This window comes from Dipteris shenzhenensis, chromosome 3, assembly GCF_047967505.1.
Source record: "Dipteris shenzhenensis isolate YYH24624 ecotype China chromosome 3, Dip_SZ_1.0, whole genome shotgun sequence".
In the NCBI taxonomy this organism is placed as follows: domain Eukaryota; kingdom Viridiplantae; phylum Streptophyta; class Polypodiopsida; order Gleicheniales; family Dipteridaceae; genus Dipteris; species Dipteris shenzhenensis.
Window position 1 is genome coordinate 5,031,297 of NC_141598.1, and position 14,382 is coordinate 5,045,678.

The following is a 14,382-nucleotide window of genomic DNA, read 5'->3' on the forward strand; positions in this document are numbered from 1 at the left end:
TAACAAGTGGAGCTGTGCATTGAAGCCTGTAGTCCCACAAATAAGGGGTCTTGTTCTAACTTGTCCTTGTTGTGGATGGATGCAGGTGATTGGAGCTCCTTCAATATCATCCTGTATTTTTTTGAGCAAAATTATTTGATCTTTTCGGAAGCTTTCTTGGTAGAGGATATCCTATCACAAATTGTCTTGATTGATAAGTCTAAGATGGATAATGTTTGTCTTGTAATTGCACACACACACCTGGGGGATGGAGAAGGGAGGATAACCCTCATCTATTGCCATCCATAACATTATCCTATCTTTTTCTATCTTTTTCTGTTTCTTTCTTTGTCCATATGTACTTTCACAGGACTATACTTGGCACGGTGTTCTACACAAAATGGGCTATATGGATCCCCTTCTGGCTCCTTCCATTGGAGTCCAAGGATTTTTATCTATTATTTCTAGCAAAGAAATCCATAAATTCATCCAACAACACGACAATGGTTTGCTTTCTATTGATCTAGAAAACCAACAACTACTTTTGATCCAGTTAAGTATTTCAGATTGGTGCCGCATCTGGGAACTTTCTGCAAAATCTTCTGACAATGCCCTTTCCACTGTACAAAAGCTCTCAAAGGTTATTGGTAAGATCATTTCCAATGATGAATCACAATACGAGGAATATAAGAGAAAATCAAATGGGGTAATTAAATATTTTTACCGCTACCACAATGCGGAGTATCTTTTCGATAATATTGGAGGAAGGAAACGTAACGCCACGGTTATACCTTTTTCCACAAAATTACATTCTCTGATTCCTTTTGACAATTTATCTCAAGAAGAGAGAAATGTCCTTACGCAGGACTTCCCTGCACCAGACACTTTGACTCTTAATATCAAGGATATTTCAGTTAATCCCCTTATCCCAAGGAGGATATTAGAAGGGACATTTGCACATCAAGTGGACCATAAATTGTGGTCACTCGATGACTTAAGTGTTGCAGCACCCATCACATTTGAAATGTGGTCAGTTTTAGTTGGTATTACTGAGAATATTGACGCTATTAAAAAAGAATACAAGAACATGGCTATTGAAGGGAAGACGGCACATACGGACAACATTATCCTACTAGAGCTCTTTGCACTAAATGATTTAGAAGAGTCTTTTTGCACTTCAAAACAAGGAATTTTTTGTGGCCACAAAACTTTATTACCTGTTAAAAAAGTGCTAGATGTGTGGAATTATATGCGACCCTACTTAAAATGCAACTGTAACAATATGGGATTACAGTGTCCCAACAAGGTAATGTGGTTTGACCATGCTATATGGTACATACTCAATCATGTACACCAATTTATGCATGGCAATAGCCTTACAGTCAAAATGTATGCCTTCATACAATGGTGCTCTTCTTTTCTTCAATTCTCAGTTAAACAAGCCATGATTTTTTCTTGCTACCGGGATTTAGTCAATGAAGGTGTCAAGGCCACAGTAAATAATCCAGACATTGACCCATTTCAGGGGCTTAATGGAAAAGGGATTAACTTTTTGGCCAGATCTCTTAACCCAAAATGGGCTAGAGTTATGGATGAGAGGCAACCTAGAAGTTCTAGAGGTGGAAACAACTCGACACGTGGTGGGAGACATGGTGGTGTGCCAAGAAGAGGTGGCTTCCGCCCTCCAACAGGTAGAGGCAGAGGGCAACGTGTAGTGGACTCCTATGGGTTCAATAGGGGCAATGATACTGCGAGAAGACAGGATACTATCGATTTCTCCCCTAGTAGATCATCCATGATGTGTCGCTCAAGACGTGATAACACAGGATATGATACAGAGGAGGGTAGTAAAAACTCTTCCAGAATATCTCTAATAGAGGAGGGGGATCCTACTAAAAGGATTCTATTTTGACACAGGTTCACAGATGTATCTCTTTTTCGGTTCACGGAAGGAGGATGTTGGAAAGTACAAGAGAAAATAACTTTTCACACTTCATCCATGTTCTTTTTGATAACCCATTACTTGAAGGCATAATTTTGAGAGACTTTTTTCTAAATGCATGTAATTTTTGCAAAGTGATAGTGGAAAATACTATCTTTGATGAAATCTTGTTAAATTGGAAACTCCACAAAAATCTACTGAGGTACATTTATTCTCCAAAAGATACTTTTTGCGATAATACTGAGTTACAATGCTCATGCCACAAATTTAGTAAATTTATCGATAAAAAATGGAATCATGTGGTTACTTGTGATTTGAGTATAGTTGATTACGAACCGTTAAGACATGAGCTCAAAAAAGGACTTAACCACATACCGGTTAAAAGGCCTTGTATACGTGATGCTCATAAAGCACTTGAACAAGCCTGGAAAAATTTGTGCCACATACTTGGCATCTCCCTACGGGCTACTTTAAAATTGTTCGAAAAATTCTCTTATGATTGTCTATGGAAACAATACAGAAAGTTACCCAACCATAAGAAATTTATGAAAGATGTATGGGGTGATAAATATTTTTGGGAAAATCTTAGAACTCTCAAAGACCATTTTTTCATGCATGGTATTGACAAGGCTTCTAATAACATTGCATTGGTATGTCAGAAATTTGCTCATGACTCGGCCTTCGAAAGACTTAATGATGGAGATTTCGAGTTAGAAAATAAATTAAATATTGAAGTCAAAATTGAAACCGAACTCCAAGCATTTTCTGTAACACCTCTATCCACTAAATTACCATTTATTATGGGTATATACAAAGCCCATAAGAACACCTTTAGATGGATTACCAATGCTGCTGGTTGCATTTATGATGAAATTGGACTTATCAATACATGCATATTAAAAACATGCGTTTCACAACTTAAAAGTAAATGCGCTAAAACAAAACATGAGCTCTTTCTCAGAGGTGGTGTAAATTGTTCTTGTTGGTGGGGGATTGAATCCCTCTATGACTATACTCTAAATCTTCCCGACAAAATATTTAGTATTTTTTCAGCTGACATAGCACAATGCTATGAAAACATTCCTCTAGAAGGTGAACTTGGTCTAGTTAACATCATAAGGGAGGTAATCATTATGACATTCAAGGATAGTAGCTTCAACTTTATCTCTTTTTGAAAAAAGCCTCTCTCCAATTGAAGGTATATGGACTTTGATAGGTGAACTTGAGCTAAACTATGATATGGAGACGGTCATTAAAATTAATTCATGGCTCATTTCCAACATGTACGTTCAACTTAACAACATAACCTGGAGGCAAAAGAAGGGAATTCCTATGGGCTTATCTTGCTCACCCATTTGGTGCAATCTTTACCTATTTTACTTTGAATACAAATTCTGCATCAATTTGGCCAGACAAGGCAGATGGAATATTTTGAAATGGTTTCAATCCCTTTAGATACATTGATGACATTTGCCTGGTCAATATACCTAACCCTATGATATTCTGTTCCATTGGGGATAATTGTATTTATCCTCTTAAGTTCGTGGAGATTATTGCTGATACCACAAGTTTTTGCCGATTGGAGAATGGTTGTATAATTGGTACTAGTGCTAAGTTTCTTAGCACAGAGGTCATTATCACATTAGTACATGATGGGGCCTTCGTCATCTTAAAATATGACAAAAGGGATTCCCTCCCTTTTAAGGTTTCGAGATTCATCAAGGTGGATAGCAATAGACCATCTAAACTTTGCTATATGGCTATATGCTCTCAGATTATGCCTATCATTTACATTTGCAACAATGAAAAACAGGCGGCTTATTTTATTCGTAAGCTTTTTAGATACTTTTCGAAAAATGGTTGTAATAGCTTGAGACTCAGGAGGGTTGTTTCTAACTTCCTGAACAGTGATTTTCGTGGGACTTCAATCAATTCTCGTGATCTAATAAAAATTATTTGATATCACTCAAAACAATGCTCTTAAACTATTATTTGTCTAAGTTCTTTCTCTTCAAAAGGTGGACACCATGACCCCTCTCTACGAGGAGCATGGCGACCCTCGTTTGTAACTTTCTCAAGGGAGATTTCCATGGCATTTTGATCATGACTGAGGATCTAATAAAATTTGTATATATTCTACTTTTTCAAATCAAAATTTGATTAGGGATTATAATTGACTTTCTCATAAATTGGTGTTCCTGAAACATTGATCAAACACTCATGATCTAAACTAGGCTTGTTCGGATGTCTTTCAGTTCTAAAGGTGGGCACCATGATCCCCTCCCTACGAGGGGACATGGTGACCCTCGTAGGGTGTGGGTTTGTGATTGTGCGGGCGGACGGTTGGGCACACACACACACAAATACACACACACACGTGTGTGTGTGTACTTTTTTAGAAGTAGTAAATCTTGGACTTACCATAAAAGCTAGACCATGATCTTTTGTGTTCAAACATCTACTAATCCATGAGGAATTGCTATTAAGGGATATTGTTTTTAATTACCCATGGGACGTTGCATGGAAATGCGCATATAAGGTGAAACGTTGCATGAATATAGACCGACGGGGTCGGCTTGAATACGTTGAAGGCTATATAAAGCCTCCCACTCAAGCCATTGCGATTCAAAATGCAGCTTCAAGGTTAATGCATTGTGCTTGGTCGTTTCTCTTTCTCTTTCTCTCGCTCATACGATAGCTTCTACTGCCAATAGTCTTGTCCATCCCTTTGCAAGATTGATAGCGAAAGAGGCAAGCTGTGTGGATTCCTTGTAAAGGAAAAAAGCTACTAGTATAGACGTCCACAAGACATCGTAGCTCTTATGACCATAAACATCTTGAGCGTAACTCTGCCTTGAACGTAACACTTGAGAGGAAGGATCTCGCGGCATTGCTAAAGGCCTGAAGACCATTCACTATTGACGGAAAGTTTCTACAACGGAAGCAAGCCAGGTATACATCGATTGACACCCAAATAAAGCCATACCACGAACAAGTATTCATAGTGGCGTTCTAGCTTGTTAAGCTTTGTATGATCGCTCAATCTTGATAGCTACACAGATTCTTCACATATTGGTCAACGGAGTCTTCTACGTGAAAGGTGGGTGCGCAAAGATACTCCATACATCTACATAGTTACACTTCAGAGTCACGGGGAGTACGCAATCACAACCAACTACTTTGTGCCCATTCAACGCTCCAGCATATGACGATCTGTGCTACCAAGGCCAGTTATCACGATATGCGTTCCAGGATATGACGATCTACGCATGCTTATCAACAAAACTGTTGACTATAAGAGGTAATCTAGAGACCGGTAGGAGCTCCTTTTCAAATCTATACGTTACTCTTTTATGGTTGTATATGATCCCATAATCTAATAACCCACCATCGGTTAGCACTAATATTTGGGCCCTGGTGAAGCTTTATAAGGGCTAGATGGTGGTCAAAATTTTCATACTTTAGTTGGAGCACTCGAGCTAGTAAGAGGTAACTACTATCTCAAATGACATGAATTTTAAACACTAATGATAGGGTGGAGCACTCAGTACTTCACACCATTTATAGCATGGTAATAGTGAGTATAATGCCAACATACCTCTTAAACATATACATTTTTTCATGGGTATATACATAAATGAAATTTTCTTGTTCTGAAAAGGGAAAATAATCAGGGATTCACTTGGATCTTAGACGTGATTTGGTGGAGACTCAGGAAATTCATACTCTACTTCCTTGTTGTCTCTTACTCTAAAGGTATGATGATTTTTTCACTAAGCATATTATTGTCATATTCCTATAGACATGTATCAGGACCACTGGATGTCTATTTCTAAATTTCAGTAAATGGTAATCTATATGATTAAATCCTTGGTCTCTATACGAAGCTTGTTTATAACTTCAATGGAGATAAAACTTTCTCCATATCAGACTAGACTAAAGTTTCTTCTGTCCTCTGTCCTGGGGTAATTTGTAAAAATATGTTTTAGAAAGTGTGAAGAGCTCACACTGTAAACATGGAGCATCTGGTTGCCTGTGACCAAATATTGAGGTGCCACACGGTGTACCACCATCCAAGGTCGATTCAATTTTGCTATATTAGAATAACCTATGATATTGTGACATCGATAACAAGTGGAGCTGTGCATTGAAGCCTGTAGTCCCATAAATAAGGGGTCTTGTTCTAACTTGTCCTTGTTGTGGATGGATGCAGGTGAGTGGAGCTCCTTCAATATCATCCTGTATTTTTTTGAGCAAAATTATTTGATCTTTTCAGAAGCTTTCTTGGTAGAGGATATCCTATCACAAATTGTCTTGATTGATAAGTCTAAGATGGATAATGTTTGTCTTGTAATTGCACACACACACACACACGTGTGTGTGTGTGTGGCCCATGTATGACATTAATGTACCATAAGAGTTCTCTAAAAACGATATTGATAAGCATCTTTTGAGAGTTTCCAAACCCTAAAATCTAGAAAGTATGGGATTACAGGATGTTGCACATGTTCACATGTCACCAACATGCCTTCAATTCATCAATGGAAGGCCATTGGTACATATGATGGGGTTCATCGATGGAAGGCCATTGGTACATATGACGGGATGGATGCACTGCAATTGCCCATGTGGCATATCGATGGAAGGCCATTCGTACGTATGGTGGGATGGGTGCGTTGTACTTGCCCACATGACACGAACATGCCTACATGGCTTTTAGTTCATCTGTGTCAGTGTGGGATTCATGCTGCGACTATTGACAAAGGAAAGGGAGAATGAAAGAGAGAGAAAGGGAGGGGATAAGAGAGAGAGGGAAAGAAAGCAAGGGAAGGGTAGGGGGAAGGGAAGGGGAAGGAAAGGGGAGGGAGAGAGAGAGAAAGAGGGAAAGGAAGGGGGGAAAGAAGGAGAGGGGAGGGGGAAGAGAAGGAAGAGGGAAGATAAGGGAAGGGGAGGTGGAGGAAGGGGGGAAAGAAGGAGAGGGGAGGGGGAAGAGAAGGAAGAGGGAAGATAAGGGAAGGGGAGGTGGAGGAAGGGGGAAGGGGAGGGTGAGGAAAGGGGAAGGGAAGGGGAGGGGTGATGGGGAGGAGAGGGAAGGGAAGGGAAGGGAAGGGGACGGGTGATGGGAAGGAAGGGGAGGAAGGGAAGGGAAGGGGGATGGGGAGGAGAGGGTAAGGGGGAGGTGAGGAAGGAAGAGGGGAGGGGAGGGAAGGGGGAGGGAGGGAGGGGGGGGAGGGGAAACGGGGTGGGGGGGGGCAAAGGGTGAAGGAGGGGGGCGTAACCACAGTTTTGCAAGAGGGGAGAGGAGGGGGAGAAAGGGGAGAGAGAGAGGGGGGAAGGGTAGAGAGAGAGAGAGAGAGAGAGAGAGAGAGAGAGAGAGAGAGAGAGAGGCAGGGTACAACCATGACCGTACATCTCCTCTTCCCCTCAAGATCCACTTTGCCTTTTCTCGCGAGCATGGGCATGATCCCTCACCCCAAAAAAAAATTGGAGGCGCATGTACGGTCACATCATTTTGTGTTTTGTAGGGCAAGGGGGAGAAAAATTAGGAAAACGAAGAGAAGGAGAAGAAGAGGGATAAGAGAGAAGAAGAAGAAGAAGAGAGAGAGAGAGAGAGAGAGAGAGAGAGAGAGAGAGAGAGAGAGAGAGAGGAAGGGAAAAGAGAAGTGGGGGGAGGAGGGAGGGAAGAAGGAGAGGAAGGAGAATAGCCTCCATTGGGTTATGGGAGGTCTATATAAGTCATCAAACCCTTAAATATTCAAATTTGGTTCTCTTTTCCCTCTCCCTTTCCCTGGATCCTAGAATTCAAACTTCCTTCTCTCCCTCCTCTCCCTTTCCTTTCCTAGAATTCAAACCTTCCCTTTCCTTCCCTAGAATTCAAACTTCCCGCTCCCCTCCCCTCCTTTCCCCCCCTCCTCCCCCCCCTCCCCCTCCACCTCCCCCGCCTCTACCCCTCCCCCTCCCCTCCCCTCCCCTCCCCTCCCTTCCCCCCCCCTCCCCCCCCTCCCCTGCCCCTGCCCCTCCCCCTCCCCTCCCCTCCCCCTCCCCCTCCCCCCTCCCCCTCCCCTCTCCTCTCCCTCTCCCTCTCCCTCTCCCTCTTCCTCTCCCTCTCCCTCTTGTTCCTTATCTTTCCACTTCCCTCCCTTCCGCCCCTCCCCTCCCCTAGATTTCCTTTCCTTCTCTTCCTCTCCTCTTCTCCCCCTCCCCTTCCATTCCTCTTCCATCCATTCCCTTTTTCCCCTACCTTCATACAACCATGGCCGTCTTTTTTAATATATTTTCTTCAAATAAAACAATAAATAGATCTGTTCGCGAACTTGGATTATAGTCACTCTTTTTTTCGATGGCCATGATAGTTTGCACTCAAATAAATCCCACTTATCTTGAGGGCGTGTGAAAAGTATCATTGCTATCGGATATGGTTTGCATAGTTGAACTCACATTAGACCATGTTTTTCACAAAGTCTTATGCACAATAGTCAAAACACACCCTCCAAGTTGTGTTATTCAAATGTGCACATATCTGATGACCACGATAATTTTCACATGCATCAATATCACCTATCTTGAGGCATATTAAAGTTTCATCACCATCGGATATGGTTTGCATGGTGGAAATTGTATTAGACCATGTTATTCACCAAGTCTCATGCACTGGTAAAAAAACATGCTCCAGGTTCCATTATTTAAACACACACACATCTGATAGCAATTTTATACTTTGCATACATATCAAACCCACCTACATTAAGGAGTGTGCAAAGTATCATGTCTATCGAATATGGTTTTCATGGTCGAAGTCGCATTAAAGCATGTTTTTCACGAAGTGTCATGCACAATTGTTAAAAACATGCTTGGAGGTGTGCTACTTAAACACGCACATGTTAGATAGGTAGGATAATTTGAAAACTAATCAATCCCATATATATTGAGATGTTTGCAAAGTATCATGCCCATCGGATATAGTTTGCATGGTTGAAGTCGCATTACACCACGTCTTTTACCAAGTCTCATGCACAACCGTCAAAACACATGCTATGAGGTGTGTTATTCAAATGCGCACATATCTGATGGGCATGATAATTTGCACACGTGTCCATCCCACCTATGTTAAAGTACTTGCAAAATATTGTGCCCATTGGATATGGTTTGTATGATCCAAGTCACACTAAAGCGTGCTTTTCACCATGTCATACACAATCATTAAAAAACATGCTCTATCTAAGGTGTGTTATTCGAATGTTCACATGCTCGATAGGCATGATGCTTTGCGTAAATGTCAATACCACATATGTTCAATATAATTCAAAGTATAATAATACCCATAGGATATGGCTTGAATGGTCGAAGTCGCATTAAACCTTGTTTTCACCAAATCTCATGCGCAACCTTTAAAAAAACACGGTCAATCACCTTTCTACCATCAACGGTCTCATTGATAGACCTCATCTGAAATGCAAGTCAGGATCCATCTAGTGTCCTAGGCTCACACATGGCTTCTCTTCATATGGAGGCCTTACAACTTGAGCACCTTGGACCACTGGTGGTTACCAGGAGGGTGGGGCATTGAGCATATCTAATATAAACCCCGTTTTTCACTCTGTTATGCACAACCTCAAAAAATACGCTTTGAAGTATGTTAGTCGAACAAGCACATACCCAATGGGCACGATACTTCACACACATGTAAATTCTTCTTGCATTAGGCATGTGCAAAGTATCATGCCCCTCGGATATGCTTTGGATGGTCGAAGTCGCCACAAACCCCGTTTTCACTAAGTGCTATACACAACCATCAAAAAATATGCTTCGAAATGTGTTAGTCAAATGTGCATATACTCGATGGGAACAATAGTTTGCATGCACCTCAAAATAGTTGGTATTGAAAGGCATGCAAATTATCATGCCCATCGGATATGTGTGCATTCGACTAACACACTTCGAAGCGTATTTTTTTACGGTTGTGCATAACACTGTGAAAAACGTGGTTTATGACGACTTCGACCATCCAAAGCATATCTGATGGGCATGATACTTCTCAGGTACCTCAAAGTAAATGGTATAGACACACATGCAAAATATTATGCCCATCAGGTATGTGTGCATATGAATAGCACACCTGAAAGCGTGGATTTTTATGGTTGTGCATAACAGTTGTTGGTGGAAAACGGGATTTATGATGACTTTGACCATCCAAATATATTTGCCTCAATATAGGTGGGATTGATTTGCATGCAAAGTATCGTGCCCATCAGGTATGTACATGCTTGATTAACACACCTCAAAGCGTGTTTTTTGACGATGTGTATAACATTTGGTGGAAAACGGAGTTGTGTGTGTACTATGTAGTAACATCAAAATACTACGCGATAACAATAAGTAATCACACGGTGTTAGTGTATACAAATATATCATACAGTGACATGGTATTACCACTCATGACTTGGTGTAGCTAGTGATGGAAAAGTTTGCTATCGGGGCGGTTTATATCACCGTTTTTTTGTTCAAAAAATGTTTAAAATGTTCTAAATTGTGATTTAAAATTATCGATTTAAATATCTCGCAAATCCCTCACTGGTGACGATGGGGATAAGTTAAAGGAGGACCATTTAAGGCTATGTCTAGCTTGATGATGTGCACAATGTCTCTAACAAGGAGTCAAGGGATGGGGCAGATGATACCAGCTCCAACAATGAGCTGGAAAAATGCAACTACTCGAATCTGTGGACGTTTTGGGGTAGGTACTCGGGTAGGAGAGGCCAACTTATGTCACTTTGGAATAAATATTTAACAATGAGCCTTTGAGAAATACTTGTACACACAAGGGGTGGCCCTTTTTTGAGCAAAAATCTCTGAGCATCCAAGTGTGAAAAACCAAATTTTCACATTTCCACTTCAAAAAAAGGTATATTAGGGTATGTTACTAAAACCAAGTTTCTCAGAGAAACTATCTGTTTAGCCATAGATCTTCGTATAAAGATGGAAGACTTCATCTAACAATGACAATGATGTTACGCATGGTGGATATTGGGATGGAAAGAATTTTGAAAAAATTCACGTGCAGAGTGGGTTTCTCATACAAAATCCCCTCATAACTTCTATTTAAAAGGGGAGCATACTTGAAGAAAACCTCTCATAAGCTATGGTTTAATGGAAGCACGATATTAATTTTTCAAACAAATATAACCGTCAAAAACATTTCGAGCTTAGCAATAAGACTGCCTATATATAATCGTCAATATAAGCATCAGTATATGAACTTATTAACCATTTTATCGACATTTTGATAAACACATCCAAAGTGATGCATATATCCATGCTTGTGGTTTCACTGTTTTTTCTTTACAAAAATTATCCTATGTTTGTCAATATAACCGTCACAAATGATGCAAATGGTTGTAGTATCACTCAATGATCATCACGCAGAGCAGTCTATTTGAAGTATCGGCAAATTTTGACAACTACTACCACTGTGGTAGTTTTTTTCCCATGGCTAGGAGTCAATGTATCGATGAACATATAGTAATGATGATTAAAATACTAGTGGTGAAGTGATATGTTAGTAGTAAACCAAGCATGCAAAAAATGTATTTTCTAGCATCATAAGACCTAGCCATGTAACATTATAAACCCTTCTAAATGAAATAAATGTATCACACAAAGTATTAAAGTTTTGAATGGTCATTTAAAATGTCTAGGATTATCCACCATGTCTATACTTTTTCCTTCAAAAGGCAAAGTACGGTTTTGCTTCATACCATTATTTTCCTTGTTGTTAGCTTTGATCATGCTTTAAAGACATTTCTCCGTTTAGCTCAAATGATTGCAAAAGAATGGCAGCCGAATATTTACAACTTTATGCATGTCTACACGCTACTCAGTTTTTAAAATATACGATTAAATTTTATTGTCACTATTATAATTTATTACTGTTACATTGGATAAATCTTTAGTCAATTGTTGGGAGTTGCAACCCGGTAGACTTTCGCATTCTGGTTTTCATGTTTCTTCTTAGGAAACAGTTTGTTGCTGCAAAATCGTGCTCGGGCTCACAACCTTGGAGACAACAACGGTGTACGTAGATCCTTGTAGAACGTGACCGCGGCCCGCGGATACAGCTGAACTACTGTAACGTCAACTGCGCTTTTATTCGTCACAATGAGTCGTGAGAGGGGAACCTTTGATTTTATTGTACTCCGTGCCTTCAGAAATACTATTTTGAGACTTTGAACACTCCCCCTTCTTCTGAGGTTGATCCGAGTTAAATCACAGGCGGAGCAATATTGTAAGCTATAAGCCAGTCACTGACGGAAATACTATTGTAAGCTCTTCTAACTTCTAGACGTCGGTGTTCCAAGGTTTGATGCTTTAAGCTTCGTGCGAGCTACGTCATACACGAAAATAGTAGTGTGGGCTCTTGTACAATTCGCGTCCATCCAAGATGGATGGATATTACGATGCGAAGAAAGCCATGTTCAAGGAATTGGAAATCATTCCTGATCCCCAACGTGTGACGAACCTGATTTCTCTCCCCACCCAAAGCTCCATATAATCCCCTCCCCCGCAGATTGGGGAACCCACGAGGAACGCCGACTCGGCCATTTGCCACCTAGTGGTGCGCCTCGGTTCCTCGGCCATGGCTTGCACAATATGAACTATCACTAGATTTTTGAGCATATCTAGACATCAAAGCCAGGCTGACGTGAGTTATAAGAGTTATAAACTCGATGATGTTTCAAACGCTTCCATTTCGTAAAGTCAAGAATATGCTTTGTTATTTCTATTTAAAAAAAGATGCTCAGTTAATGGGCAAGCTGCCTTAGGGTGTTTACACACTTGGCCCAGAGCAGGCATGCCCAAGGTTCATGGACAGGCAAGATTGCCCGCCCATTGCTCGGGCGCCCACGGTGGAGATGCATTCAATGAAGGTTGGGCGAGCTTGGGCGCCCATAGTGTGTAAACACCCTTAGTCTGCTTTATTCTATCATCTTAACTAGTAGCGCATGACTAGCCCTTCTCGTACTAGTTTGACATTTTGGCTCAGTTGCTATACTAGTAGTTCACGGTCAATTTGACCAAATTATCATCCTTGACGAACTTTTTTTTAATCTTCAGGAAATCGATTGAAATGTTATCAAATTTAAGCATTGTTCTAAATCTAATCTTTTATATCTAATTGCTAATTTGGAACAATAATCAAAACTTAGCATTTTATTGAAGGAGATAGAAAAAGAATTTAAAATAATTTTGAGACGAAACACGACTTCAAGTCCATTGGACCTGATCCTCCCTGTAAATATCAGGGTTAGTACTTTATTATTCGCGATGGAAGAAGATTATCAATTTCTAAAATAATTTCGAGACGAGACACGACTTCAAGTCCATTGGACCTGATCCTCCCTGTAAATATCAGGGTTAGTACTTTTATTATTTGCAATGGATGAAGATTAGAAATTTCTAAAATTTGAGTCCCAAGAAATACACGAGTAAGGGATTTGGTTACATGAGCTTCTGAGTTCTCTTTTCAATAGCATGCAAGGATCACATCATTGCAACCTTTAAAATATAATGACATGGACTGTAACCATGTGAATGTTGGTATTGTTATTCGTCAATTTGCATCCACCATGATTGTTTCTTTTGATTTGATAGTGCGCGCTCATCACCGTCAAGAACATGCATTGCAAAATAAAGAACTGGTCAGGTAAAATCATAAGTTTATAAGAAATGTGACATGAGAAAGTTTTGAAAAGTTTCTACAAAGACATCTGATAAAATTGGAACAATACAGAGAAGATTAGCATGGCATACACAAATTGAGAAAGTTTTTAAAAATCCATAGTATGTGATGTATGGGGAGAGGTGGCTCACTTCCTCTCTAGTTATTTATAATATGAGAGAGCGTGCTCCTCTCTCGTCAACTTTTATTGTCAATTCTTCTTTTAGCTTTGCTTTCAGCTCAGCTCTCTATTGTGCTTTCAACTCAACTCTCAATTTTGCTTTATGTAATTGAGATATAAAAGGCTTACCTTTGATGAGTTGCTCATGCCATCCTTTTGTAGCTAATGTTGCTATTTGACTAGACATCTTGTTGTGCCCTTTCTATGTGTTGTGCTTTCATAGATGCTTTCCAACCACTTGCAATACTTGTGCACATGCATGTGGATGAGACACATTGCTCATTGTCACAGATTCCATGTGTGCATTCGTGAAACTTGCCATTTGTGTCATCAAACCCAAGAGCTAGGACATTTTGTGAAGGACCATCTAAAGTTATAGATTGCTCACCCTAGGATTCTAAACATGCACCTCTTTTATCCACTTTTTTTAACACATTTTTCTACTTGTTAGTGTTAAATTTGGCATCAAACTCTTCCTTGGGAAGACTATTCAAGTAGGGCCATATCTCATCCACTTTGATGCCAATTGATCTCAGATAGGACCAATCTTACACACTAAAAGAC

The 14,382-nt window shown here is 40.2% G+C and overlaps 1 pseudogene; it reads left to right on the forward strand.

Annotated features, from left to right (window-relative positions):
- Nucleotides 1-13,670: 13,670 nt before the first annotated feature.
- Nucleotides 13,671-13,758, forward strand: LOC147903264 (U6 spliceosomal RNA; annotated as a pseudogene).
- Nucleotides 13,759-14,382: the final 624 nt, after the last annotated feature.